We start from the raw sequence: 25,513 nt of genomic DNA on the forward strand, positions 1-25,513 counted from the left end.
ACAGAGGTCTTGACCGACCGGTCATTTGTTCCCAATGTATTTCCGGTGCCTTCGTGCACTCTTGTACCAAACGCACGTTCCTTCTGTACGCGGAGCCGATCATTTGCAATTGGGCTGTGCCCACAGACCAGGACGAGCTCTGTCGGCTCAAAAGCAGCGCAAGACCTGCAAGAACAACAGAAAGATTAGCATCCAGCGGGGGCCTCTTAGTGAGCCCAAGAGCTCATCAAGAATCGGCTCCAGCAACAGGGCTGGACGCATTGTTCCATTCTCCGACCACTCTCGGTGTAAACAAGTCCCTCCTGGTCTCTGCTTGAAATGCACTTTCCTGCGTTTGCTTTGGTGTAACTGGCTTCCCCTGCATGGGCGAATGTGAAGAAGATCCTTAGTAAGTCATTGAAGAAAACCGAGAAGAGGTCGGAGTGGCCTCTGTCGTTCATCAACGATCCAGTCAGGCAGTACTCCTCTGTAAAGCGCCGTTCGTTCACATCGATTGGCTTTTTTTTGCCTTCATTCGTGCGAGTAGTAAAAGCAGACGCCCCTATTCTGCCGTGAGCCGGATTCGAACCGAGGTTGTTGCGGCCACAACGCAAAGTACTGACCACTATACGATCACAGCGAGTTACCAAGACACACGCGGCAGGGTGGAAAGGGCTGTGCTCTCTTCGTGTGACATAATTCGGAAAAGTCCTGACGTTTCATTTCAACTGAGCCCCAGTATACATCGACCCTTCGACACTCTGAGTGACAACTCTCTTGCGTGTTTTCTCATATTTATGTAGTTTACTTGCATGATGCCGGGAACTGCATGGTTGTTCGCTGCCATATAGTCTAGCGGTTAGGGTTCCTGGTTTTCACCCAGGCGGTTCGACTCGGTTTTGCCTCCTGCTTTCCAAAAGATCAGCACCATGTACGAAAGAGCCGCATTAAAACTACTCGAACGTGCAAAACGTGCGAGAAGAGGGGGCGCTTGTTTCCAACCGAAACTTCTCGCGTGTGAGACGAGCTGATCATCGCTGTGGGAGGGTTACTCTGGTAGACAGGGCTGACCTTCGGCAATAGGATTTATACTCTCCAAGATGATATTTGCACTTTCTGGAGAGGCGATTTTCTCCACTTCAGTAGCCCGATTTCGTCGATTGCGTGGAGAGGGCTGTAGAATGTGGCGCCGCCTTTCCTGCTCCGTCCATGACAGGCGTGCTGGTCTCTGGAGAGAGAGCACGGTCCATCAGCGCACTCCAATAAAGGCACTGGAAGCAGCTGAATCGCATTGGCGAAGCTCAGCGCTGGGCCGCTGGGCACGTCTTACCACCGTTTCTGTTATGTAGTGGTTATCACGTTCGCCTCACACGCGAAAGGTCCCCGGTTCGAAAGCGGGCGGAAACAGACATCCTTTGTCGCCAGGCACAAAAGGGGATTGGGGATTCGCCTAGCGCTGTGATCGAACAGACCCACTCACCTCTTAGTGTGGCGGGATCTGCACAGTGCATGTCGCAGCGCTTCCTGCTTTCACTTCAATGTGCTTCCTGATGTCGAGTCGTGTGCCGTGCGGAGGCTCTGAAAGCGAGAGCAATGAAAAGGTGCACGACGCTGTGAAAGAAAACAGAGAAGTGAAAGGCAGTCCTTTCTCTAAGGAGGTGAAAGAAAAGCTACTCCTCGTCGGGGAATCGAACCCCGGTCTCCCGCGTGACAGGCGGGGATACTTGCCACTATACTAACGAGGAAGACATCGCTCTCTCCGACCCCCGGCATCGTGTCCCGACCCAGCGTGCTGGAAGCCGACGCGTGCTGTGATCCCTTTACGGAGCAGAAATGACAACCGAGGAGCCGAGAGATCATTTCAGCATTTCGCGTCTGAACGGAAAACACAAACGACCAACTCGGAATGACTTGCCTTTGAGGCTTTTCAAAGCGTTCTTTGTGCACGATGACTGCGCCGCTTAGCAGATACAAATGGGTTGTACAACTTTGAACTAGCAAATGGAAGAGGGCTGAAGTAAGAGACAAGATGTAAAAAGGGTTAACTTAAGTCAGTTTTGCCTGAAAATTAGACTTCTAAGCAACAGGGGTTTATGGCAGGAAAGGGGGTTAACTGATAAGGATTCCAGATGCGAGGGGGCATAATCTTAAACTGACCATTTGGCCAGGGTCTCTTAACTGGCCAAATACCATGACCCCCCCCTTACCATAACACCGAATGACGTCTGAAGCAGCAAGGAAGGACTATATAACCTAAAAGTTTGTACCGGCACATCGAACAATACTTCGGTTTTGTTGTTTCTTGCGGGAAACAAGACTTCGGCTTTATTGTTCCTTGCATGCAATACACTCATCTGTTTTACGTCATCTCGGGATCCAGAACCTTATTCTTTCTGTTACAACGAATTTGGCTTAGTCGGCGGATGCTCCAGAAGGCGCAGAACTTCCCATCGGTAGGAGAGACGGTCAGCGCTCACATTACTAAGAGGTAAGGACTCCTCTTTTTTTTAAAAAAAAGTCCCGACTCTCTCTGATCGATAGGGAAATCTCTGCTCCCTGCGAGAATCCCCCGAGATGACAGAGTAAACGTGAGTTCCTGAATTCCTCTGGCCCGGGGAAGACACCGGTGTATGTAATAGGTGGTTTGCTGTAAGCCCAGAATTTGGTCTGGCAGGCGGTCCGCGGTATTGTGTACAGGCGTTCGAAGCTGGTGTAGGCGTCCCACACTGACAGATTGAAGAAACTGAGTCTCTTTAGTCTGAAGGGAGTGTCTCACACTGACAGGCCGGAGGAACTGAGTCTCTTTAGTCTGAAGGGAGTGTCTCACACTGACAGATTGAAGAAACTGAGTCTCTTTAGTCTGAAGGGAGTGAACCCAGGTGCCCTGTGCTGAGCCAGGATCAGGGTGGAGTGGCGATTGCCATGATCTGGCGAGCACAAAACTTCATCAGCTGCCCTTTGCCACAGGAGGTAAGAGGATGTCCAGTGATTACGTGCTTCCCTGTCCGTCGTGGCAGTGAACAGGTCCTGGTTACAGGATCTCTAAAAAAGGAAATAAAGACTGAAATCAGATCTGACCCACCATGCTGCCACGGCGACGGTGCACTGCCCAGTGAAAGTGGCAGCCTGTCCCTGGACTGTGGGTGGAAACTGGAGCACCCGGAGGAAACCCCCACAGACAAGGGAGAGAACATGCAAACTCCACACAGACAGCACCCACACCCCAGGTCCAGAACTGTGAAGCATGCCCGACGATGCGGAAGGGCTTTTACAAATGAGTGTGTAACTCACACTGGTGCCCAGGATGGCCTGCTACCGGAACGCAACCTAATTTTCTTAATGCAGTTTGTTCGAAGCGGTTCGCAGGAGCTGGAGGTGAGGACTGAGCTGGGGTCCAGGGTGCGAGAGTGACTGCTGATGTCGTGTGTGTGTGTGTGTGTTTGTGTGTGTTTGTGTGTGTGTGTCTGTGTGTGTCTGGATCATTGTGAGCGCCGTCAGGTTTGTGTATTTGTTTAAACAAGAGGATGTGTCTGTGCGGGTCTGACTCTGTGTGAGGGTGCAGCTCTAACTGTGCGCGCGCTGGCCTGTCTATCTCTCTACACTGCATGAAGGGCTAAATCTGCCTCCGAGAACCCGACTTTTCAGAAGAAAAGTCTATGAAAAGGCACGGCCTGGCCCTCTTCTCTTGCTCTCGACGTACAACACACTGGGGGATGAAGCTGGTGTCTTCAGCTGTAACCCTAGCTATTTATGCAAACAGCTCTTTTATGAAAAGCAGCTCTAGGCCTAGACAAGAGGAACAGATAAAACAAATCTTGGATTTATGGCTTATTCAAAGCAGACTGAGCGCTGCTATACTGTATGTAGGAGCCAGAGATGAAGAATGAGCTATTTAAGGAAATCAGGAGTGTGAGAGAGGGACTGTGTGTTTTTCCTCCCAAAAGAGAAGGCTTGTGGTTCTTTTGCTTTTCTGCACAGGCTGCCAACGTGAGTACGTGTTGGGTTCTTGGTTTGAATGCTCGAGTTGTCAGGCTGGCGTTTTTTGTTCCTGTTGGAGCCCATAATTGTGAACAAGGCGCTTGAGGACGTCTCTGTGCGGGTGTGCGTTTGTAATGACGTGTGTGTGCCTCTCTGTTTCAGTATAAAAAATGCATTTAAGAAATTCAGCCTTTTCATGTTCCTAATATTCTTTCCTTCTCGACAATAATAACTAAGGTGGCTGCTGGAAGAGGTGTTAATGGGGCCAGCAGGGGGTGCTCACCCTGCGGTCTGTGTGGGTCCTAATGCCCCAGTATAGTGATGGGGACACTGGACTGTAAACTGGCGCCGTCCTTCGGATGAGACGTAAAACCGAGGTCCTGACTCTCTGTGGTCATTAAAAATCCCAGGGTGTTTCTCGAAAAGAGTAGGGGTTTTACCCCAGTGTCCTGGCCAAATTTCCCATTGACCCTTACCAATCATGGCCTCCTAATAACCCCCATTTATGAATTGGCTTCATTACTCTGCTCTCCTCCCCACTGATAGCTGGTGTGTGGGGAGCGTTCTGGCGCACTATGGCTGCCGTCGCATCATCCAGGTGGATGCTGCACATTGGTGGTGGTGGAGGGGAGTCCCCATGTCCTGCAAAGCGTTTTGAGTGGAGTGTCCAGAAAAGCACTATATAAGTGTAAGCAATTATTATTCATTATAATGTAATAAGTCCATTATTTCTCACCCCTCCATTGCAAGGCATACACAACACAAACACCAGGAACAATTTTCTCAGAAGCCAGTTAACCTCCCAGAAGAAATAAAAGGTGTTAAAAGTAAGTATCTCCTTTAGGTGAGGACAGACTGGATCAAACAAAAACAACATTTGAAGTGAATTGCAAATGTATTGAGTTGTGATGCAACTGTAACTTGAACCTAACATGACTGGGGCGTGCATTTTTGAAATTGCATTTTCACAGCTGAAATACAAAATGAAGCTGATCGCAGTCCAAACTCAAGGTATTGTTGTAAAACTAAATATTCAACATGTTTCTACCTGTCCCTTTTCAGCTCACTCAGAAGTCCACAGCCTGCAGCCTGGTGCCTCTCTGTCTCTCCCCTTCCACACTGCTGGTCCAGTGGAGGTGCTGTTTGATCCTGCAGGATCTGTCCAGTCTTGTATAGTCTTACTGAGCAGCGCAGGGCTCCCTGGCCCCAGGTACGAACAGTGAGTGTCAGTGCAGAACAGCTCTCTGACACTCCGCTCCCTCACTCCAGCTGATCAGGGCAACTACACAGTGAGGGACCTTAAGGGAAGCAGTATCAGCACTGTGATCGTCACTGTGGGTGGTAAGCAGGTCTACAGTAGGGTCACTAGAGGGCTCTATATTCTTGACAGAGTGTGTTCTTCTATCATCCTCTGTCCTGATTGTCTTTCAGCTCACAGAGACACTGTCACCCTGCAGCCTGAAGCCTCTCTGTCTGTCCCTCTGTTCACTGGAGAGCCAGTTGAGGTGCTGTTTGATCCTGCAGGAGGTGGAAACTGGACCTCAGTGTGTTCTGTCCAGAGCAGCACAGCCAGCTGTGTCCCCCAGTACAGTTTTTTTTTATTTTTGATGATTAGCCATATGTTGATTACAATATTGTACATAATGTATAATTTGAACTCGATATTTTTCAGGAGTGAATGATTGTATATTTTCAGAATAAATTTCGAAACCAAATTATTGTCCCTCGATCTCTGTCTCTCTCTCTCTCCTTCCTCTCTCTCTCTCGGTTTGTTTGTCTCTCAATCTCAATCTTTCTCTTTGCCCGCTGTCTTTCTGTGCCTTCATCTTTGTCTCTCTCTCTCCTTCCTTTCTGTCTGTCTCTCTGTCTGTCCTGCGTTGTCCCAGCTGGGCCTGTCTCCCCGGCTCTCTGCCTTCAGCTCTGTTCGCCGATGTTCCGCCAGCCCGTCTCTCTCTCAGCCTGTCTCTTGACTTGCAGGAGGAGGAGGAGGTGGAGACAGCTCCTCCGGCAGGAGAGAGGAAGGAGGTCAGTGCTGGTCCCACCCTGCCTCCTGTCCTGTCTGTGGTGGAGTTTCGCCGTCTTGTCTGTCCCTGGGTCTCAGTGTCTCTCTCTCGTTCAGCCCTGTCTGTCAGTGTCTCTCTCCTCCTCCTCTCTGTCCTCAGTGTGTCTCTCTCCTCCTCCTCTCTGTCCTGTGGTGTCCAGGCAGTGTGTCTCTCTCCTCCTCCTCTCTGTCCTGTGGTGTCCAGGCAGTGTGTCTCTCTACTCCTCCTCCTCTCTGTCCTGTGGTGTCCAGGGGTTAGTATTAGTGGGCTACACCCAGGCTCACTCCCTGCGAGTGTGATCTCAGCAGAGTCTCTGTGCTCTTGGGACACTTGACTCACCTGTCTCTCTCTTTCTCTCCCTGTGCTGTCCCTCTCCTACCCCCTCTCTCCCTCCTCGGACTCCAGCTGGAGGAGGTCCAATCACCACCTCCTGTGAGACAGAAGAAAAAGAAGGTGGGTAATGCTCTGATCCTCTCTTTACTCTTGTCCAGTGTCCAGTCAGTGTCCAGTCAGTGTATCTGTATGAACCCCTCTCTCTCAGTGCAGTGTTCATGTCCTGGAGTGTCCAGTCCGACTCTTAACGTGACACTCCTGTCTCTGCTTCAGAAGCGCTGGTGCGTCTTTTTAAACTCCCTGAGCTGCGTGTCGGTGGAGACAGATGATCAGGACGAGCCGATGGAGGCGGTGGAGACTGTAGGTCAGGAGAGGAAGAGCGAGGGAGAGGAGGAGCAGGCTGCCGGGAAGGACAAGAAGAAGAAGAGGAGGTGCAGGTGAGCAGACAGGGGGGCGCCGCCCGGTCGTGTCTGTGATTCAAGGAAGAGTCACCTCTTGCTGTTTGATGCCATGGTGACGTCTGTGTCTGTGTCCCTCACACCTGCAATAACAATATTCTTTCCAGGTTCCTTTCCTGGTTCTGTGCCAGCTAAGATCGGAGTCGCCTTCCCCACCAAGGACTGGACTGGACTGGACTGGAGCTGAGGGACACCAGACTGTGCTGGACCGAAGCTGAGAGACCCCAGACTGCACTAGACCGGAGCTGAGGGACACCAGACTGGACTGGACTGGAGCTGAGGGACAGCAGTCTGGACTGAAGCTGAGGGACCCCAGTCTGTGCTGGACCGAAGCTGAGGGGCCCCAGACTGGACTGGACTGGAGCTGAGGGACACCAGACTGGACTGGACTGAAGCTGAGGGGCCCCATACTGGACTGAAGCTGAGGGGACCCATTCTGTACTGGACTGAAGCTGAGGGGCCCCAAACTGGACTGAAGCTGCAGGGCCCCAAACTGGACTGGACTGAAGCTGAGGGACCCCAGACCCCAGTCTGGACTGAAGCTAAGGGACCCCAGACTGGACTGTGGAAAACTTTCACATTATCCCCACCTGAGTCCTCAGATCGTCTGCATGACCTTGTATTATTAAGTATTATTTTAAGGTCCTGTGATGATCGTAAGATGGAGGGGGGGTCACTAAATAAACCCTTGACATTAATCTGTATTGTAATTTTTGTTCTTTTGTTAAGCATCAATAAAAAAATTAAAAAAAAATTTGTTTAGCTTTTGGTTCCCCCCCCCCACCGAAACGAACGAACAGAGTCTGTCCTTCTCTTTCATCCCGGAGAGTTTGTGGTTGACGGATTGAGGCCGAGAGCCCTCGTCGTCGGCGTGCCACCAGTTGGCGGGGATATAGCAGGGGGAGCATCGTGTCCAATACTCCTTGAAACGAGACAGATTTCAAGCCACCTCCGTCTGAAGAGAAGGAAGTCGACCACGAAGTCCAGGGTGTCCTAGGAAGCTCTTTAGCCATCGTTTGCCCAGCAGCCATCTCACCCTGCAGCTCCCAGCTGGCAGCCCCCTCCCCACTGGAGCCCAGCAGGTGGGAGCCTGGTCAGTACCTGGAGGGGAGACTCCTGGGAAAAACTGAGGTTGCTGCTGGGAGAGGTGTTAGTAGGGCCAGCAGGGGGCGCTCACCCTTCGGTCTGTGTGGGTCCTGATGCCCCAGTATAGTGACGGGGACACTGGACTGTAAACAGGCGCTGTCCTTCGGATGAGACGTCAAACCGAGGTCCTGACTCTCTGTGCTCATTTACAATCCCGGGGTGTTTCTGGAGAAGAGAAGGGGTGTTACCCCAGTGTCCTGGCCTGATTCCCCCCCTGGTCTTTACCCATCATGGCCTCCTTATCACCCCCCCTCTCTGAACTGGCTCCATCCCTCTGCTCTCCTCCCCACTGAGAGCTGCTGTGTGCTGAGCGGACTGGAGCATCATCCAGGTGGGGGCTGCACACTGGGGGGGCTGGAGGGGATCCCCCTGACCTGGGAAGAGCTCTGAGGGGAGGGTCCAGACTTATTAATTATTATTATTATTCGTGCTGCACTGGGCTCCTGTCCTGGCAGTGAGAGGGGGACTCTGTGATCAGTACAGATACTTATGACTGTATAATAATACACGATACAAATGGAAAACAGGGTAGCGCTGTAGTCCCTTCGAAACGTTTTGAACTGCCAGAAGAAGTTTTCACAACCCGGACTCGTGAAGGTACAGGTCTTCTCCCATCGTCCGGAGCAAGGTGTAGCATGTCCTGGTGATTTCTCCCGTTTCGAATGGAGTTTAACCTACCACCACCCAAAACGACACACACTTCTGTGACGATTGGGAGACCCAGGTTCGACCAGCCCCTGCGGTGGAGGAAACGACCCGCTGGAGAGAATACGCAGACTCCACACAGAAGGGTCACCTCGGCATTTATTCCAACAGCAAAACAACACCAGAGAGAAACGGTCTCCGAAAGATAAGCGCACACCGGGAAAAACACGATGGGGTCATTACAAATGGGAATAGGAGTTCTTTTTTTTAATGTCGCGTTTCTACTTTATTAGAGAGAGGCACTGAACTTTGGGGAACGTGACATCCACCCAGTATTACTAGTAGGTTGATAAATATAAATGTTTTTTTCCCCCCGTATTATACCTCGCGAAATATAACGATGGCCAACTCGAAATATAATATGTGTGTGTGTCCTGTGATGGACTGGTGTCCTGTCCAGGGTGTGTGAGTGTGTGTGTCTGTGTGTCCTGTGATGGACAGATGGTACCCAGCCTGGACACCCATGAGACACTGGCTGTGATGGACTGGTATCCTGTGAAGGACTGGTGTCCTGTCCAGGGTGTGTGTGTGTCCTGTGATGGACTGGTGTCCTGTCCAGGGTGTGTGTGTGTACTGTGATGGACTGGTGTCCTGTCTAGGGTGTGTGTGTGTCCTGTGATGGACTGGTGGATCACAATATTAATTCTCCTCCTTGATTCCCTCCTTCATCGCCAGAGTGAAAGCGGGACACGGCAGTAAAAGCTCAGCCCTGCGGGTGGTGGTCCTCTCGGCCACACGGGGGCGCTGTGGCTCCACGGGGGGGGGGGGGGTTATGTTCAAGTCCCGCTGGGAATCCCACCGACGCGGTGGAGTTTGTGAACGTCCCAGACACCAAGAAAACGAGAGAGAGATAAAAGGTCGTTTTCGGGGTTCAAGAAGCAACCCCGAGATTCAGGGAGTTTCCCCGCTGAGCTTACTCTGCCAAAAACACGCAGGTTTTATTTTTTTCCCGTGCCCCCCCTCACACAGGCCGTTTCTGTAGCGTGAAGTTGTGTTTTTTTGCGCGGCGGTCGGTGAGAGGCGAAATTTTATTTATTTTTTTCCCACGGTTTGAAACAGAAACAGCCGGGTGGTGTTGTAGAGAGGTCGACGTGCCTGGTTTTCCTCGTCTGCGAAGCCCGTTTTTTTTGGGGGGGGGGGGGGGTCGTGAGGTCCCACGCAGCGCTCGGAAAAGAAAATGGCGTTTCTTTTCCCCGCAGGACGGGGGGGGGGGGGGAACCCGTGTTTTTTGGAAATTTACGCCCTTGGGCGCTAGAGGGGAGTGGATGTTGGTCTTTCTTTGATTTTGGGGTCGGGGGGGGTGCTAATTTCACTGAACCAAACCCCACGGAAACCCGTGTTGGACGTGGGGGTGCTGAATGCGCCCTCGACGTGATTTTGTCTTTAAATTCAAGTGCAGCTTTTGTAACCTTTGGGCCGGAAACAGCTGGACCCGTTTCCCCTGCCTGTCCGAGGTGGCGACTACCGGGGTCGTACAGGGACACCCGGCTGGCCGCTGAGAGTTGGAAAAATAAAATGTCCACCCAAAAAAAAAACAACAACCGTGAAAAATGTCGGCCATTTTTGTTTCGCGGCCGAGCCGTGAGCGCGTCGGGGGCGACGTCACGGAGGCGTCACAATGAGCCGCCTGACGTCACAGAGCGGCGGATTCTAGCGGGGGGCGGCGCCGGAGCCCCATGAGCTCAGAGGAGTGAAGAGAGAAGAGGAGGAAAGCGCTATATAGTCCTTTCTAAACACGTGTTTCTTCCAATAAAGTTACTTCGACTTCAATCATTAGTTTAAGCTTCAGAATCGCTCTTCAGTATCCCCGTGAAATCGGTAAGTCAGTCAAAAGTGCCGCTGGCGAGAAATAACAAAATAAGTGGAGAAATAAATTGTTTTTTTACCGTTACTCCACTCTTATGGGTGTGATCGTGCTGTAAAAAGATATTGAGAGGAGGTGCACCTCTACATAGAGAGTGGCGGGGGTGTGGAACAAGCTGCCCAGCCCTGTGGTTGAAGCCGATACCCTGGCTTCTCTCCAGACACAGCTGGGTGAGCTCCTCCAGTCAGGACAGGAGGCTCTACTATACACAGAGGGGGGCGGGGGTGGGGAACAAGCCGCCCAGCTGTGTGGCTCCGCCCCCTCCCCTCCCCTCTGTGACTCTGCTTGTCTCGGCAGGACGATGCACCGACAGAGATGCCGCATGGCCGTGCGCGGTCGCAGCAGGACGAGGGCCTGGCGAGGCGTCGTAAGTCCACCCCTCCCGCCCGCCGTCCAGCGTCCAGCATCCAGCCCTCCTCCAACTGACCTCTCCGCCCCCAGTAGCGCTCGCTGTATTATAATAACAATAATAATAATAAACTTCACTGATAGGGCACCTTTCACACACATAGCAGCGCAAAGCGCTTGACAGACCAGGTCTCACGGTAACACCTCCAGACGAGGAGAGACACTTCCAGTGGTGATCTTGACTGAGGACACGCCCTCGGCTCAAGAGACAGGGTCACGTGTCCAGTATGGCCTTCTGAGAGCACAGATTGCCTCTGGATGACCCAGACTCTTCCTGGACACACTGTACACACTCACCTGTCCAGACTCTCACTAGACACACTGTAGAGACTCACCTGTCCAGACTCTTACTGGACACACTGTACACACTCACCTGTCCAGACTCTTACTGGACACACTGGTCAGACTCACCTGTCCAGACTCTCACTGGACACATTGTAGAGACTCACCTGTCCAGACTCTTACTGGACACACTGGTCAGACTCACCTGTCCAGACTCTCACTGGACACACTGTACACACTCACCTGTCCACACTCTCACTGGACACACTGTAGAGACTGCCCAAGGCCCCTAGTCTCGACACGACTGGGCTGGGCTATTTGGTCAGAGCTGTCTCGGAAATGGGCTGTTTGGCGTCTTCACAGGTCACACCGGTCAGGCCGAACCCGGACTGGCAGCGGGAGAGGTACCGGCCCAAGTCCCGGTGCTTTTCCGTAAGTCTGACCCGGTCGCCTTCCGCGAGACTGGACCGGCCGCCCTGTGGTGGGCCCGGTGCCCCACATCTACCCTACAGCTCCCCCCACTGACCCCTAAACTCCCGATACCCTACAGCTCCCCTCACTGACCCCTAAACTCCCGATACCCTACAGCTCCCCCACTGACCCCTAAACTCCCAATACCCTACAGCTCCCCCCACTGACCCCTAAACTCCCGATACCCTACAGCTCCCCCCACTGACCCCTAAACTCCCGATACCCTACAGCTCCACACTCTGACCCCTAAACTCCCGATACCCTACAGCTCCCCTCACTGACCCCTAAACTCCCGATACCCTACAGCTCCCCACACTGACCCCTAAACTCCCGATACCCTACAGCTCCACACTCTGACCCCTAAACTCCCGATACCCTACAGCTCCCCCCACTGACCCCTAAACTCCTGATACCCTACAGCTCCCCCACTGACCCCTAAACTCCCGATACCCTACAGCTCCCCCCACTGACCCCTAAACTCCCGATACCCTACAGCTCCCCACTCTGACCCCTAAACTCCCGATACCCTACAGCTCCCCACACTGACCCCTAAACTCCCGATACCCTACAGCTCCCCCCACTGACCCCTAAACTCCCGATACCCTACAGCTCCCCACACTGACCCCTAAACTCCCGATACCCTACAGCTCCGCACTCTGACCCCTAAACTCCCGATACCCTACAGCTCCCCACTCTGACCCCCACAGTCCTGATGGCCGAGAGGTCTCTGCTTGCTGTAGTGATTGAGTGAGCTCTGTGGACCTAACCTCTGTCTTGTGTCCTCGTTTCCAGCATCTCCTAGTGGTCCGTCATTTCACCAGAGCTGAAGGTGAGATCTGGGGAGGAGACAGAGCACCCCCTAACACCCCTGAGCTAGGTTACAGGGTAAGACAGCTTCTTACTGTTGGACACACCTGTCCACACTCTTTCTGGACACACTGGACACACTCGCCTGTCCGGACTCTTACTGGACACACTGGACACACTCGCCTGTCCGGACTCTTACTGGACACACTGTACACACCCACCCGTCCAGACTCTTACTGGACACACTGTACACAACCACCTGTCCAGACTCTCACTGGACACACTGTCCACACTCACCTGTCTGGGCTCTTATTGGACACACTGTACACACCCACCTGTCCAGACTCTCACTGGACACACTGTACACACTCACCTGTCCACACTCTCACTGGACACACTGGACACACTCACCTGTCCAGACTCTTACTGGACACACTGTACACACTCACCTGTCCAGACTCTTACTGGACACACTGTACACACTCACCTGTCCAGTGCGGAGGGCAAGGAGAGAGGCTGAGATGTCTGACGAGGCAAGTGGGGCAGAGTCTGTCCGTCTGTCTGTCCATCTGTCCTTCTGTCCGTCTATCCTTCAGTCCATCTGTCCCTCTGTCCATCTGTCCATCTGTCCCTCTGTCCTTCTGTTCTTTTCTCTGTCCATCTGTCTTTCTGTCCTTTTCTCTGCCTTTCTGTCCATCAGTCCATCTGTCCTTTTCTCTGTCTTTTTGTCCGTCTGTACTTCTCTCTTTCTGTCTTTCTGTCCTTCTGTCTGAGTCTCTCCATGTCTCCCTGCTCTCTGTCTGTCCTGCGTTGTCCCAGCTGGGCCTGTCTCCCTGTGTCTCTCCGAGTGTCTCCCTGCTCTCTGTCTGTCCTGCGTTGTCCCAGCTGGGCCTGTCTCCCTGTGTCTCTCCGTGTGTCTCCCTGCTCTCTGTCTGTCCTGCGTTGTCCCAGCTGGGCCTGTCTCCCTGTGTCTCTCCGTGTGTCTCCCTGCTCTCTGTCTGTCCTGCGTTGTCCCAGCTGGGTCTCTCTCCCTGTGTCTCTCCGTGTGTCTCCCTGTCTGTCTCTCTGTCTGTCCTGCGTTGTCCCAGCTGGGCCTGTCTCCTCTGCTCTCTGCCTTCAGCTCTGTTCGCCGATGTCCCGCCAGCCCGTCACTCTCTCAGCCTGTCTCTTGACTTGCAGGAGGAAGAGGAGGTGGAGACAGCTCTTCCGGCAGGAGAGAGTAAGGAGGTCAGTGCTGGTCCCACCCTGCCCCCTGTCCTGTCTGTGGTGGAGTTTTGCCGTCTTGTCTGTCCCTGGGTCTCAGTGTCTCTCTCTCTTTCAGCCCTGTCTGTCAGTGTCTCTCTCGGCCTGCTGTCTGCCTGTCCCTGCCTCTCTGTCTCTCTCTCTTTCAGCCCTGTCTGTCAGTGTCTCTCTCCTCCTCCTCTCTGTCCTCAGTGTGTCTCTCTCCTCCTCTCTGTCCTGTGGTGTCCAGGCGGTGTGTCTTTCTCCTCCTCCTCCTGTCTGTCATGTGGTGTCCAGTGGGTCAGTATTAGTGGGCTACACCCAGGCTCACTCACTGCGAGTGTGATCTCAGCAGAGTCTCTGTGCTCTTGGGACACTTGACTCACCTGTCTCTCTCTTTCTCTCCCTGTGCTGTCCCTCTCCTGCCCCCTCTCTCCCTCCACGGACTCCAGCTGGAGGAGGTCCAATCACCACCTCCTGTGAGACAGAAGAAAAAGAAGGTGGGTAATGCTCTGATCCTCTCTTTACTCCTGTCCAGTGTCCAGTCAGTGTGTCTGTATGAACCCTTCTCTCTCTCAGTGCAGTGTTCATGTACTGGAGTGTCCAGTCAGTGTGTCTGTATGAACCCCTCTCTCTCTCAGTGCAGTGTTCATGTCCTGGAGTGTCCAGTCAGTGTGTCTGTATGAACCCCTCTCTCTCTCAGTGCAGTGTTCATGTCCTGGAGTGTCCAGTCAGTGTGTCTGTATGAACCCCTCTCTCTCTCAGTGCAGTGTTCATGTCCTGGAGTGTCTAGTCAGTGTGTCTGTATCAACCCCTCTCTCTCTCAGTGCAGTGTTCATGTACTGGAGTGTCCAGTCAGTGTGTCTGTATGAACCCCTCTCTCTCTCAGTGCAGTGTTCATGTCCTGGAGTGTCTAGTCAGTGTGTCTGTATCAACCCCTCTCTCTCTCAGTGCAGTGTTCATGTACTGGAGTGTCCAGTCCGACTCTTAACGTGACTCTCCTGTCTCTGCTTCAGAAGCGCCGATGCGTCTTTTTAAAGTCCCTGAGCTGCGTGTCAGTGGAGACAGAAGATCAGGACGAGCCGATGGAGGCGGCGGAGACCGTAGCTCAGGAGAGGAAGAGCGAGGGAGAGGAGGAGCAGGCTGCCGGGAAGGACAAGAAGAGGAAGAGGAGGTGCAGGTGAGCAGACAGGGGGGCGCCGCCCGGTCGTGTCTGTGATTCAAGGAGGAGTCTCCTCTTGCTGTTTGATGTCATGGTGACGTCTGTGTCTGTGTCCCTCACACCTGCAATAACAATATCTTTCCAGGTTCCTTTCCTGGTTCTGTGCCTGCTAAGATCTGGACTGGACTGGACTGGACTGAATTGGACTGGACCGGAGCTGAGAGACACCAGACTGGACCGAAGCTGAAGGGTCCCAGACTGTGCTGGACCGAAGCTGAGGGACCCCAGTCTATGCTGGACCGAAGCTGAGGGACCCCAGTCTGTGCTGGGCCGAAGCTGAGGGACCCAAGACTGTGCTGGTCTGAAGCTGAGGGACCCCAGACTGGACAGCACTGGAGCTGAGGGACACCAGACTGGACTGGACTGGAGCTGAGGGGCCCCAGACTGGACTAGACTGGAGCTGAGAGGCCCCAGACTGGACTGGACCAAAGCTGAGGGACCTCAGGCTGTGCTGTACCGAAGCTGAGGGACACCAGACTGTGCCGGACCGAAGCTTAGGGACCCCAGTCTGGACCGAAGCTGAGGGACCCCAGTCTGTGCTGGACCGAAGCTGAGGGACCTCAGACTGGACCGAAGCTGAGGGACCCCAGTCTGTGCTGGACCGAAGCTGAGGGACCCCAGACTGTGCTGGACCGATGCTGAAGGACCCCAGTCTGGACTGAAGCTGAGGGACCCCAGACTGCACTGGACTGAAGCTGAGGGGCCCCAGACTGTACTGAAGCTGGGGGGCCCCAGACTGGTCTGAACTGAAGCTGAGGGGCCCCAGACTGGACTGATGACCTTTTGTTAAGCATCAATAAATTTGAAAAAAAATCTGTTTAGCTTTTGGTTTTTTCCCTCCCCCCCCCCCCAAGGTTGCTGCTGGGAGAGGTGTGAGTGGGGCCAGCAGGGGGCGCTCTCACCCTGCAGTCTGTGTGGGTCCTGATACCCCAGTATAGTGACGGGGGACACTGGACTGTAAACAGGCGCCGTCCTTCGGATGAGACGTAAAACCGAGGTCCTGACTCTCTGTGCTCGTTAACAATCCCGGGGTGTTTCTGGAGAAGAGTAGGGGTGTTACCCCAGTGTCCTGGCCTGATTCCCCCCCTGGTCTTGACCCATCATGGCCTCCTTATCACCCCCCTCTCTGAACTGGCTCCATCCCTCTGCTCTCCTCCCCACTAAGAGCTGCTGTGTGCTGAGCGGACTGGAGCATCATCCAGGTAGGGGCTGCACACTGGGGGGGCTGGAGGGGATCCCCCTGACCTGGGAGGAGCTCTGAGTGGAGAGTCCAGACTTATTAATTATTATTATTATTCGTGCTGCACTGGTCTTCAGTCCTGGCAGTGAGAGGGGGACTCATACTCATACTCATACTTATGACTGTCTAATAATACACGATACAAATGGAAAGCAGGGTAGCGCTGTAGTCCCTTCGAAACGTTTTGAACTGCCAGAAGAAGTTTTCACAACCCGGACTCGTGAAGGTACAGGTCTTCTCCCTTTGTCCGGAGTAAGGTGAGAGGTCACCCCCTCGGGGCGCAGTATCCCCGATGCACCCCCCCACCACCACCCAAAACGACACACACTTCTGTGACGATTGGGAGACCCCGGTTCGACCAGCCCCTGCGGTGGAGGAAACGACCCGCTGGAGAGAACACGCAGACTCCACACAGAAGGGTCACCTCGGCATTTATTCCAACAGCAAAACAACACCAGAGAGAAACGGTCTCCGAAAGATAAGCGCACACCGGGAAAAACACGATGGGGTCATTACAAATGGGAATAGGAGTTCTTTTTTTTAATGTCGCGTTTCTACTTTATTAGAGAGAGGCACTGAACTTTGGGGAACGTGACATCCACCCAGTATTACTAGTAGGTTGATAAATATAAATGTTCTTTTTCCCCCCGTATGATACCTCGCGAAATATAACGATGGCCAACTCCTTAAGTTGAAATTTAAACCCTTCTCACGCTACAAGACAGTCCGTCAACATCGCCGCGGCCCGAAGTACGTCACAGCCGGGGGAAGCCCCTATCACGTGAGAGGGGTGCGGCGGGCGACGAGCCCCAGGGGGCGAAGAGAAGTTGATTTGCGTGGGGTGTGGAAACACTACACGACCGGGCAAGCGAGCCGTTTTTTTTTTTGTTTTGTTTTTTCCAGAACATCAGAACAACCGCAGAGATGACCATCGATCCACCTCCAGACGTTTCCTTTTTTGTCCTCTTTGGCCCCCAAAATAAAAAAAAAACTGGGATCCATCGTGGCGTTGCCAAATTAAAACGTCAACCACTTTTCGGGCTTTCGTGCTGTCCATGATGAAACCGTCATGGTTGTGTAAGCATACGTTACGTCACAGACAGGCGGCGCTCGGACGTGAGGAGTGTCGTTATGTTTTTGAAATGGCATGTCAGACAAGATCTCTGACAAGATCTCCGAAAAACCCAAACCTGTAAGATTCAATTTCAATTCAGTTTTTTTATATAGCGCCTTTCACAACAAGAATGCCCCAAGGCCCCGAACAAAGGAGTTGTTCCACACCCCCGCCACCCTCTGTGTACAGAAGAGCCTCCTGTCCTGACTCCAGTAGGAAATGTCACCTGGAGGCAACACACCGGCTTCTTTTAACAGATCACCTCGGGAATCGGGAACAACGGAGCTGTGTGCGGACGTCTGTACGGAGGGGTTCAGCGCGGGGGGGCTCCGGGCTCGGGTCTGGACCCGGGGGGACTGTCTGTGTGGAGTCTGCATGTTCTCCCTGTGTTCTTCGGGTCCAAAGACAGGCTTTTGGGCTAATTGGCTTCTGGGAAAACTGGCCCTGGTGTGTGTGTGTTCTGTGATGGAGTGCTGTCCTGTCCAGGGTGTGTGAGTGAGTGTGTGTTTGTCATGTGATGGACTGGTTCCTGTCCAGGTTGTGTGAGTGTGTGTGTCTGAGTGTCCTGTGAGGGACTGGTGTCCTATCCAGGTTGTGTGTGTGTGTCCTGTGAGGGACTGGTGTCCTGTCCAGGGTGTGTGAGTGTGTGTGTGTCCTGTGATGGACTGGTGTCCTATCTAGGGTGTGTGTATGTCCTGTGATGGACTGGTGTCCTGTCCAGGGTGTGTGAGTGAGTGTGTGTGTCTGTGTGTCCTGTGATGGACAGATGGTACCAAGCCTGGACACCCATGAGACACTGGCTTCCTCAGAAGACTCTCACGGAGGGCACACTGTTCCTAACCCGGGTCCAGAAGAAACTACCGTGATCTATAATTCCTGCGCCTCGGAAGGGTTTATGATGTCTATGTCCGGCGCCCGCGCCCGTGGACCGGCGGTTTGGCGTCGCGCTCCGCAGCTCGAGCTTCGGTGCGAGGCAGGGCGGGAGGGAGTCGATGTGGCCTCGGCGCCATCTTTGCTGGTGAGTCAATTGTGACCGTTGCGGTACAACAAACCATCAATCAAGCTTTTCCCACCCCGTCCAGTATTTCTGTCGCGGCCCACGTCCCTTACAATCGACAAACTATAAAAAAACAGTAGCCCTTCGCAACATTACACGCCATTTTTTTTATTTCAAACGTCCGCTAGATACGCAGGTGGCTCGATACCTGTCTTATCCTCGCCGGAGTCTTTATACCGGCAAGTGAATTTTATTTGGGGTCCCTAAGAATTGTGACAGAAATGTCAGTGAACCACAATAAAAAACGAAACTTTTTTTTTAAAGGCGGTGAATGGATTTTCTGAGTAACCGTGTAGCGACTAACGTAAGGAAAAAAAAGTTGTCTTTCCCTACGAAGACGTTTTGGTACAGGACTTTCTTTAAATATCAGTTGTGCATAGCGTTTTACAAAAAGTTGATGATGATCTTGGAGATAATTGCAAAGGAAAATTGAGATAACTACCAAAACATTACGTGTGAAACGACAGGACAGAACTTTGAACCCACAAAGAAACAAAGGTATGAAATATTGCCTCGTCATGGGGGGTTGATAATTGTAGTAAGTGTTCCTAATTTTCGTAAAGAAATGTATATTATGTGACTCACACGTGAGATTTAGTGTATATACGTTTCATATTGTGCATATATACGGGGGTGGGGTTTTTGCCTTTTTATCATATTTTGGATGTGAATCCGTGGTATTTTTGCTGAGACAAGTTGCCTTTCTTATACGCGGAGGAATCTGCTCGTGAGATGTCCGCTTGGTCCATTTCTGAGCTCAGTATAAGGTGTAGAAAGCATGACTGTCATCATAACCCGCATCTGACCCAGGTGTGGAATAATGTTGTGACTATTGCTTCAGCAATAACATGCTGATTGCATGTTTCTAGATGGGTATAACAGAGATCTCAACTACTGAGGGGCCTTATTAAAGTCTCCACAGTCGAAGCGCTATGTCTCTTTTCAGCTGGCGATAAACCTTTCCTCGATCCTTTGCGGACTTGTAAAACTGTTCCTGATCAGAATAAAAAACGCTCACGCTAATACACAAGCACCCGTGTCTCGCCAAAGCTGACAAATAAACAGACGGACAAGCCGCACTGCACGTGTGAACAAGGGAATGAGCGAGCGAGCGGGGATAGGGCGCCTCCTGCGCTTAAAAGCTTACAGCACCTGGTATTCCCAGGCGGTCTCCCATCCAAGTACTAACCAGGCCCATCCCTGTTTAGCTTCCGAAATCGGACGAGATCAGGCGTGCTCAAGGGGGTGTGGCCGTAAGCGAGAGCAAGGCTCGCTGGCACCCTTCTTATTGAGAGGACAGCTCCGTCACCTCTTTTACGACGCTGCTTTTTTTCCCTTGCGTTTTTCTCTTCTTCCCACGTTCTCTCTCTTCACTGCCTTCGTCCCCGCTCTATTTCACTTCAGCCTTTCACTCTTGCTTCCTTCCAATGAGGACGGAGCTGCGGAAGAAAGGGCGCTATAGAGGATCGCTGTGGAGAGCTGCTGCTGTGCTTTGACATCTGAGCTCTGTGGAAAACGATCTCAATACAATTCTGAAAAACGCGACTCTCCGAACGCCAGCCGAACAAGTCTCCACAGCCGAAGCGCTGTGTCTCTTTTCAGCTGGCGATAAACCTTTCCTCGATCCTTTGCGGACTTGTTAAACTGTTCATGATCAGAATAAAAAACGCTCACGCTAATACACAAGCACCCGTGTCTCGCCAAAGCTGACAAATAAACAGAAGGACAAGCCGCACTGCACGTGTGAACAGGGGAATGAGCGAGCGAGCGGGGATAGGGCGCCTCCTGCGCTTAAAAGCTTACAGCACCTGGTATTCCCAGGCGGTCTCCCATCCAAGTACTAACCAGGCCCATCCCTGTTTAGCTTCCGAGATCAGACGAGATCAGGCGTGCTCAAGGGGGTGTGGCCATAAGCAAGAGCAAGGCTCGCTGGCACCCTTCTTATTGAGAGGACAGCTCCGTCACCTCTTTTACGACGCTGCTTTTTTTCCCTTGCGTTTTTCTCTTCTTCCCACGTTCTCTCTCTTCACTGCCTTCGTCCCCGCTCTATTTCACTTCAGCCTTTCACTCTTGCTTCCTTCCAATGAGGATGGAGCTGCGGGAGAAAGGGCGCTATAGAGGATCGCTGTGGAGAGCTGCTGCTGTGCTTTGACATCTGAGCTCTGTGGAAAACGATCTCAATACAATTCTGAAAAACGCGACTCTCCGAACGCCAGGCGAACAAGTCTCCACAGCCGAAGCGCTGTGTCTCTTTTCAGCTGGCGATAAACCTTTCCTCGATCCTTTGCGGACTTGTTAAACTGTTCATGATCAGAATAAAAAACGCTCACGCTAATACACAAGCACCCGTGTCTCGCCAAAGCTGACAAATAAACAGACGGACAAGCCGCACTGCACGTGTGAACAGGGGAATGAGCGAGCGAGCGGGGATAGGGCGCCTCCTGCGCTTAAAAGCTTACAGCACCTGGTATTCCCAGGCGGTCTCCCATCCAAGTACTAACCAGGCCCATCCCTGTTTAGCTTCCACGATCAGACGAGATCAGGCGTGCTCAAGGGGGTGTGGCCATAAGCAAGAGCAAGGCTCGCTGGCACCCTTCTTATTGAGAGGACAGCTCCGTCACCTCTTTTACGACGCTGCTTTTTTTCCCTTGCGTTTTTCTCTTCTTCCCACGTTCTCTCTCTTCACTGCCTTCGTCCCCGCTCTATTTCACTTCAGCCTTTCACTCTTCCTTCCTTCCAATGAGGACGGAGCTGCGGGAGAAAGGGCGCTATAGAGGATCGCTGTGGAGAGCTGCTGCTGTGCTTTGACATCTGAGCTCTGTGGAAAACGATCTCAATACAATTCTGAAAAACGCGACTCTCCGAACGCCAGCCGAACAAGTCTCCACAGCCGAAGCGCTGTGTCTCTTTTCAGCTGGTGATAAACCTTTCCTCGATCCTTTGCGGACTTGTAAAACTGTTCCTGATCAGAATAAAAAACGCTCACGCTAATACACAAGCACCCGTGTCTCGCCAAAGCTGACAAATAAACAGACGGACAAGCCGCACTGCACGTGTGAACAGGGGAATGAGCGAGCGAGCGGGGATAGGGCGCCTCCTGCGCTTAAAAGCTTACAGCACCTGGTATTCCCAGGCGGTCTCCCATCCAAGAACTAACCAGGCCCATCCCTGTTTAGCTTCCGAGATCAGACGAGATCAGGCGTGCTCAAGGAGGTGTGGCCGTAAGCGAGAGCAAGGCTCGCTGGCACCCTTCTTATTGAGAGGACAGCTCTGTCACCTCTTTTACGACGCTGCTTTTTTTCCCTTGCGTTTTTCTCTTCTTCCCACGTTCTCTCTCTTCACTGCCTTCGTCCCCGCTCTATTTCACTTCAGCCTTTCACTCTTGCTTCCTTCCAATGAGGACGGAGCTGCGGGAGAAAGGGCGCTATAGAGGATCGCTGTGGAGAGCTGCTGCTGTGCTTTGACATCTGAGCTCTGTGGAAAACGATCTCAATACAATTCTGAAAAACGCGACTCTCCGAACGCCAGCCGAACAAGTCTCCACAGCCGAAGCGCTGTGTCTCTTTTCAGCTGGCGATAAACCTTTCCTCGATCCTTTGCGGACTTGTAAAACTGTTCCTGATCAGAATAAAAAACGCTCACGCTAATACACAAGCACCCGTGTCTCGCCAAAGCTGACAAATAAACAGACGGACAAGCCGCACTTCACGTGTGAACAGGGGAATGAGCGAGCGAGCGGGGATAGGGCGCCTCCTGCGCTTAAAAGCTTACAGCGCCTGGTATTCCCAGGCGGTCTCCCATCCAAGTACTAACCAGGCCCATCCCTGTTTAGCTTCCGAGATCAGACGAGATCAGGCGTGCTCAAGGGGGGTGTGGCCGTAAACGAGAGCAAGTCTCGCTGGCACCCTTCTTATTGAGAGGACAGCTCCGTCACCTCTTTTACGACGCTGCTTTTTTTCCCTTGCGTTTTTCTCTTCTTCCCACGTTCTCTCTCTTCACTGCCTTCGTCCCCGCTCTATTTCACTTCAGCCTTTCACTCTTGCTTCCTTCCAATGAGGACGGAGCTGCGGGAGAAAGGGCGCTATAGAGGATCGCTGTGGAGAGCTGCTGCTGTGCTTTGACATCTGAGCTCTGTGGAAAACGATCTCAATACAATTCTGAAAAACGCGACTCTCCGAACGCCAGCCGAACAAGTCTCCACAGCCGAAGCGCTGTGTCTCTTTTCATTTGGCGATAAACCTTTCCTCGATCCTTTGCGGACTTGTAAAACTGTTCATGATCAGAATAAAAAACGCTCACGCTAATACACAAGCACCCGTGTCTCGCCAAAGCTGACAAATAAACAGAAGGACAAGCTGCACTGCACGTGTGAACAGGGGAATGAGCGAGGGAGCGGGGATTGGGCGCCTCCTGTGCTTAAAAGCTTACAGCACCTGGTATTCCCAGGCGGTCTCCCATCCAAGTACTAACCAGGCCCATCCCTGTTTAGCTTCCGAGATCAAACGAGATCAGGAGTGCTCAAGGGGGTGTGGCCGTAAGCGAGAGCAAGGCTCGCTGGCACCCTTCTTATTGAGAGGACAGCTCCTTCACCTCTTTTACGACGCTGCTTTTTTTCCCTTGCGTTTTTCTCTTCTTCCCACGTTCTCTCTCTTCACTGCCTTCGTCCCCGCTCTATTTCACTTCAGCCTTTCACTCTTGCTTCCTTCCAATGAGGACGGAGCTGCGGGAGAAAGGGCGCTATAGAGGATCGCTGTGGAGAGCTGCTGCTGTGCTTTGACATCTGAGCTCTGTGGAAAACGATCTCAATACAATTCTGAAAAACGCGACTCTCCGAACGCCAGCCGAACAAGTCTCCACAGCCGAAGCGCTGTGTCTCTTTTCAGCTGGCGATAAACCTTTCCTCGATCCTTTGCGGACTTGTTAAACTGTTCCTGATCAGAATAAAAAACACTCACGCTAATACACAAGCACCCGTGTCTCGCCAAAGCTGACAAATAAACAGACGGACAAGCCGCACTGCACGTGTGAACAGGGGAATGAGCGAGCGAGCGGGGATAGGCGCCTCCTGCGCTTAAGAGCTTACAGCACCTGGTATTCCCAGGCGGTCTCCCATCCAAGTACTAACCAGGCCCATCCCTGTTTAGCTTCCGAGATCAGACGAGATCAGGCGTGCTCAAGGGGGTGTGGCCGTAAGCGAGAGCAAGGCTCGCTGGCACCCTTCTTATTGAGAGGACAGCTCCGTCACCTCTTTTACGACGCTGCTTTTTTTCCCTTGCGTTTTTCTCTTCTTCCCACGTTCTCTCTCTTCACTGCCTTCGTCCCCGCTCTATTTCACTTCAGCCTTTCACTCTTGCTTCCTTCCAATGAGGATGGAGCTGCGGGAGAAAGGGCGCTATAGAGGATCGCTGTGGAGAGCTGCTGCTGTGGTTTGAGATCTGAGCTCTGTGGAAAACGATCTCAATACAATTCTGAAAAACGCGACTCTCCGAACGCCAGCCGAACAAGTCTCCACAGCCGAAGCGCTGTGTCTCTTTTCAGCTGGCGATAAACCTTTCCTCGATCCTTTGCGGACTTGTAAAACTGTTCCTGATCAGAATAAAAAACGCTCACGCTAATACACAAGCACCCGTGTCTCGCCAAAGCTGACAAATAAACAGACGGACAAGCCGCACTGCACGTGTGAACAGGGGAATGAGCGAGCGAGCGGGGATAGGGCGCCTCCTGCGCTTAAAAGCTTACAGCACCTGGTATTCCCAGGCGGTCTCCCATCCAAGTACTAACCAGGCCCATCCCTGTTTAGCTTTCGAGATCAGACGAGATCCGGCGTGCTCAAGGGGGTGTGGCCGTAAGCGAGAGCAAGGCTCGCTGGCACCCTTCTTATTGAGAGGACAGCTCCGTCACCTCTTTTACGACGCTGCTTTTTTTCCCTTGCGTTTTTCTCTTCTTCCCACGTTCTCTCTCTTCACTGCCTTCGTCCCCGCTCTATTTCACTTCAGCCTTTCACTCTTGCTTCCTTCCAATGAGGACGGAGCAGCGGGAGAAAGGGCGCTATAGAGGATCGCTGTGGAGAGCTGCTGCTGTGCTTTGACATCTGAGCTCTGTGGAAAACGATCTCAATACAATTCTGAAAAACGCGACTCTCCGAACGCCAGCCGAACAAGTCTCCGCAGCCGAAGCGCTGTGTCTCTTTTCAGCTGGCGATAAACCTTTCCTCGATCCTTTGCAGACTTGTAAAACTGTTCCTGATCAGAATAAAAAACGCTCACGCTAATACACAAGCACCCGTGTCTCGCCAAAGCTGACAAATAAACAGACGGACAAGCCGCACTGCACGTGTGAACAGGGGAATGAGCGAGCGAGCGGGGATAGGGCGCCTCCTGCGCTTAAAAGCTTATAGCACCTGGTATTCCCAGGCGGTCTCCCATCCAAGTACGAACCAAGCCCATCCCTGTTTAGCTTCCGAGATCAGACGAGATCAGGCGTGCTCAAGGGGGTGTGGCCGTAAGCGAGAGCAAGGCTCGCTGGCACCCTTCTTATTGAGTGGACAGCTCCGTCACCTCTTTTACGACGCTGCTTTTTTTCCCTTGCGTTTTTCTCTTCTTCCCACGTTCTCTCTCTTCACTGCCTTCGTCCCCGCTCTATTTCACTTCAGCCTTTCACTCTTGCTTCCTTCCAATGAGGTCGGAGCTGCGGGAGAAAGGGCGCTATAGAGGATCGCTGTGGAGAGCTGCTGCTGTGCTTTGACATCTGAGCTCTGTGGAAAACGATCTCAATACAATTCTGAAAAACGCGACTCTCCGAACGCCAGCCGAACAAGTCTCCACAGCCGAAGCGCTGTGTCTCTTTTCAGCTGGCGATAAACCTTTCCTCGATCCTTTGCGGACTTGTAAAACTGTTCCTGATCAGAATAAAAAACGCTCACGCTAATACACAAGCACCCGTGTCTCGCCAAAGCTGACAAATAAACAGACGGACAAGCCGCACTGCACGTGTGAACAGGGGAATGAGCGAGCGAGCGGGGATAGGGCGCCTCCTGCGCTTAAAAGCTTACAGCACCTGGTATTCCCAGGCGGTCTCCCATCCAAGTACTAACCAGGCCCATCCCTGTTTAGCTTCCGAGATCAGACGAGATCAGGCGTGCTCAAGGGGGTGTGGCCGTAAGCGAGAGCAAGGCTCGCTGGCACCC

General features: G+C 52.6%; 6 non-coding genes and 5 pseudogenes across 6 annotated transcripts; all 11 read right to left on the reverse strand.

The window, feature by feature from the left end:
- Positions 1 to 1,652: 1,652 nt before the first annotated feature.
- On the reverse strand, positions 1,653 to 1,724 carry trnad-guc (transfer RNA aspartic acid (anticodon GUC)). The gene has a single exon. It is a non-coding gene; the product is annotated as a tRNA-Asp (tRNA).
- Positions 1,725 to 19,467: 17,743 nt separating this feature from the next.
- On the reverse strand, positions 19,468 to 19,586 carry LOC148671438 (5S ribosomal RNA). The gene has a single exon (XR_015938551.1). It is a non-coding gene; the product is annotated as a 5S ribosomal RNA (ribosomal RNA).
- A 537-nt stretch (positions 19,587 to 20,123) lies between these two features.
- On the reverse strand, positions 20,124 to 20,242 carry LOC148671439 (5S ribosomal RNA). Its single transcript, XR_015938327.1, has one exon. It is a non-coding gene; the product is annotated as a 5S ribosomal RNA (ribosomal RNA).
- Positions 20,243 to 20,779: 537 nt separating this feature from the next.
- Positions 20,780 to 20,898, reverse strand: LOC148671440 (5S ribosomal RNA; annotated as a pseudogene).
- A 537-nt stretch (positions 20,899 to 21,435) lies between these two features.
- LOC148671441 (5S ribosomal RNA) lies at positions 21,436 to 21,554 on the reverse strand (annotated as a pseudogene).
- A 537-nt stretch (positions 21,555 to 22,091) lies between these two features.
- LOC148671442 (5S ribosomal RNA) lies at positions 22,092 to 22,211 on the reverse strand (annotated as a pseudogene).
- A 537-nt stretch (positions 22,212 to 22,748) lies between these two features.
- On the reverse strand, positions 22,749 to 22,867 carry LOC148671443 (5S ribosomal RNA). The gene has a single exon (XR_015938346.1). It is a non-coding gene; the product is annotated as a 5S ribosomal RNA (ribosomal RNA).
- A 536-nt stretch (positions 22,868 to 23,403) lies between these two features.
- Positions 23,404 to 23,522, reverse strand: LOC148671444 (5S ribosomal RNA). Its single transcript, XR_015937951.1, has one exon. It is a non-coding gene; the product is annotated as a 5S ribosomal RNA (ribosomal RNA).
- A 537-nt stretch (positions 23,523 to 24,059) lies between these two features.
- On the reverse strand, positions 24,060 to 24,178 carry LOC148671445 (5S ribosomal RNA; annotated as a pseudogene).
- A 537-nt stretch (positions 24,179 to 24,715) lies between these two features.
- On the reverse strand, positions 24,716 to 24,834 carry LOC148671446 (5S ribosomal RNA; annotated as a pseudogene).
- A 537-nt stretch (positions 24,835 to 25,371) lies between these two features.
- On the reverse strand, positions 25,372 to 25,490 carry LOC148671447 (5S ribosomal RNA). Its single transcript, XR_015937952.1, has one exon. It is a non-coding gene; the product is annotated as a 5S ribosomal RNA (ribosomal RNA).
- Between the last annotated feature and the right edge of the window lie 23 nt (positions 25,491 to 25,513).

This window comes from Lepisosteus platostomus, chromosome 5 (assembly GCF_059453375.1).
Source record: "Lepisosteus platostomus isolate fLepPlt1 chromosome 5, fLepPlt1.hap1, whole genome shotgun sequence".
NCBI lineage: Eukaryota > Metazoa > Chordata > Actinopteri > Semionotiformes > Lepisosteidae > Lepisosteus > Lepisosteus platostomus.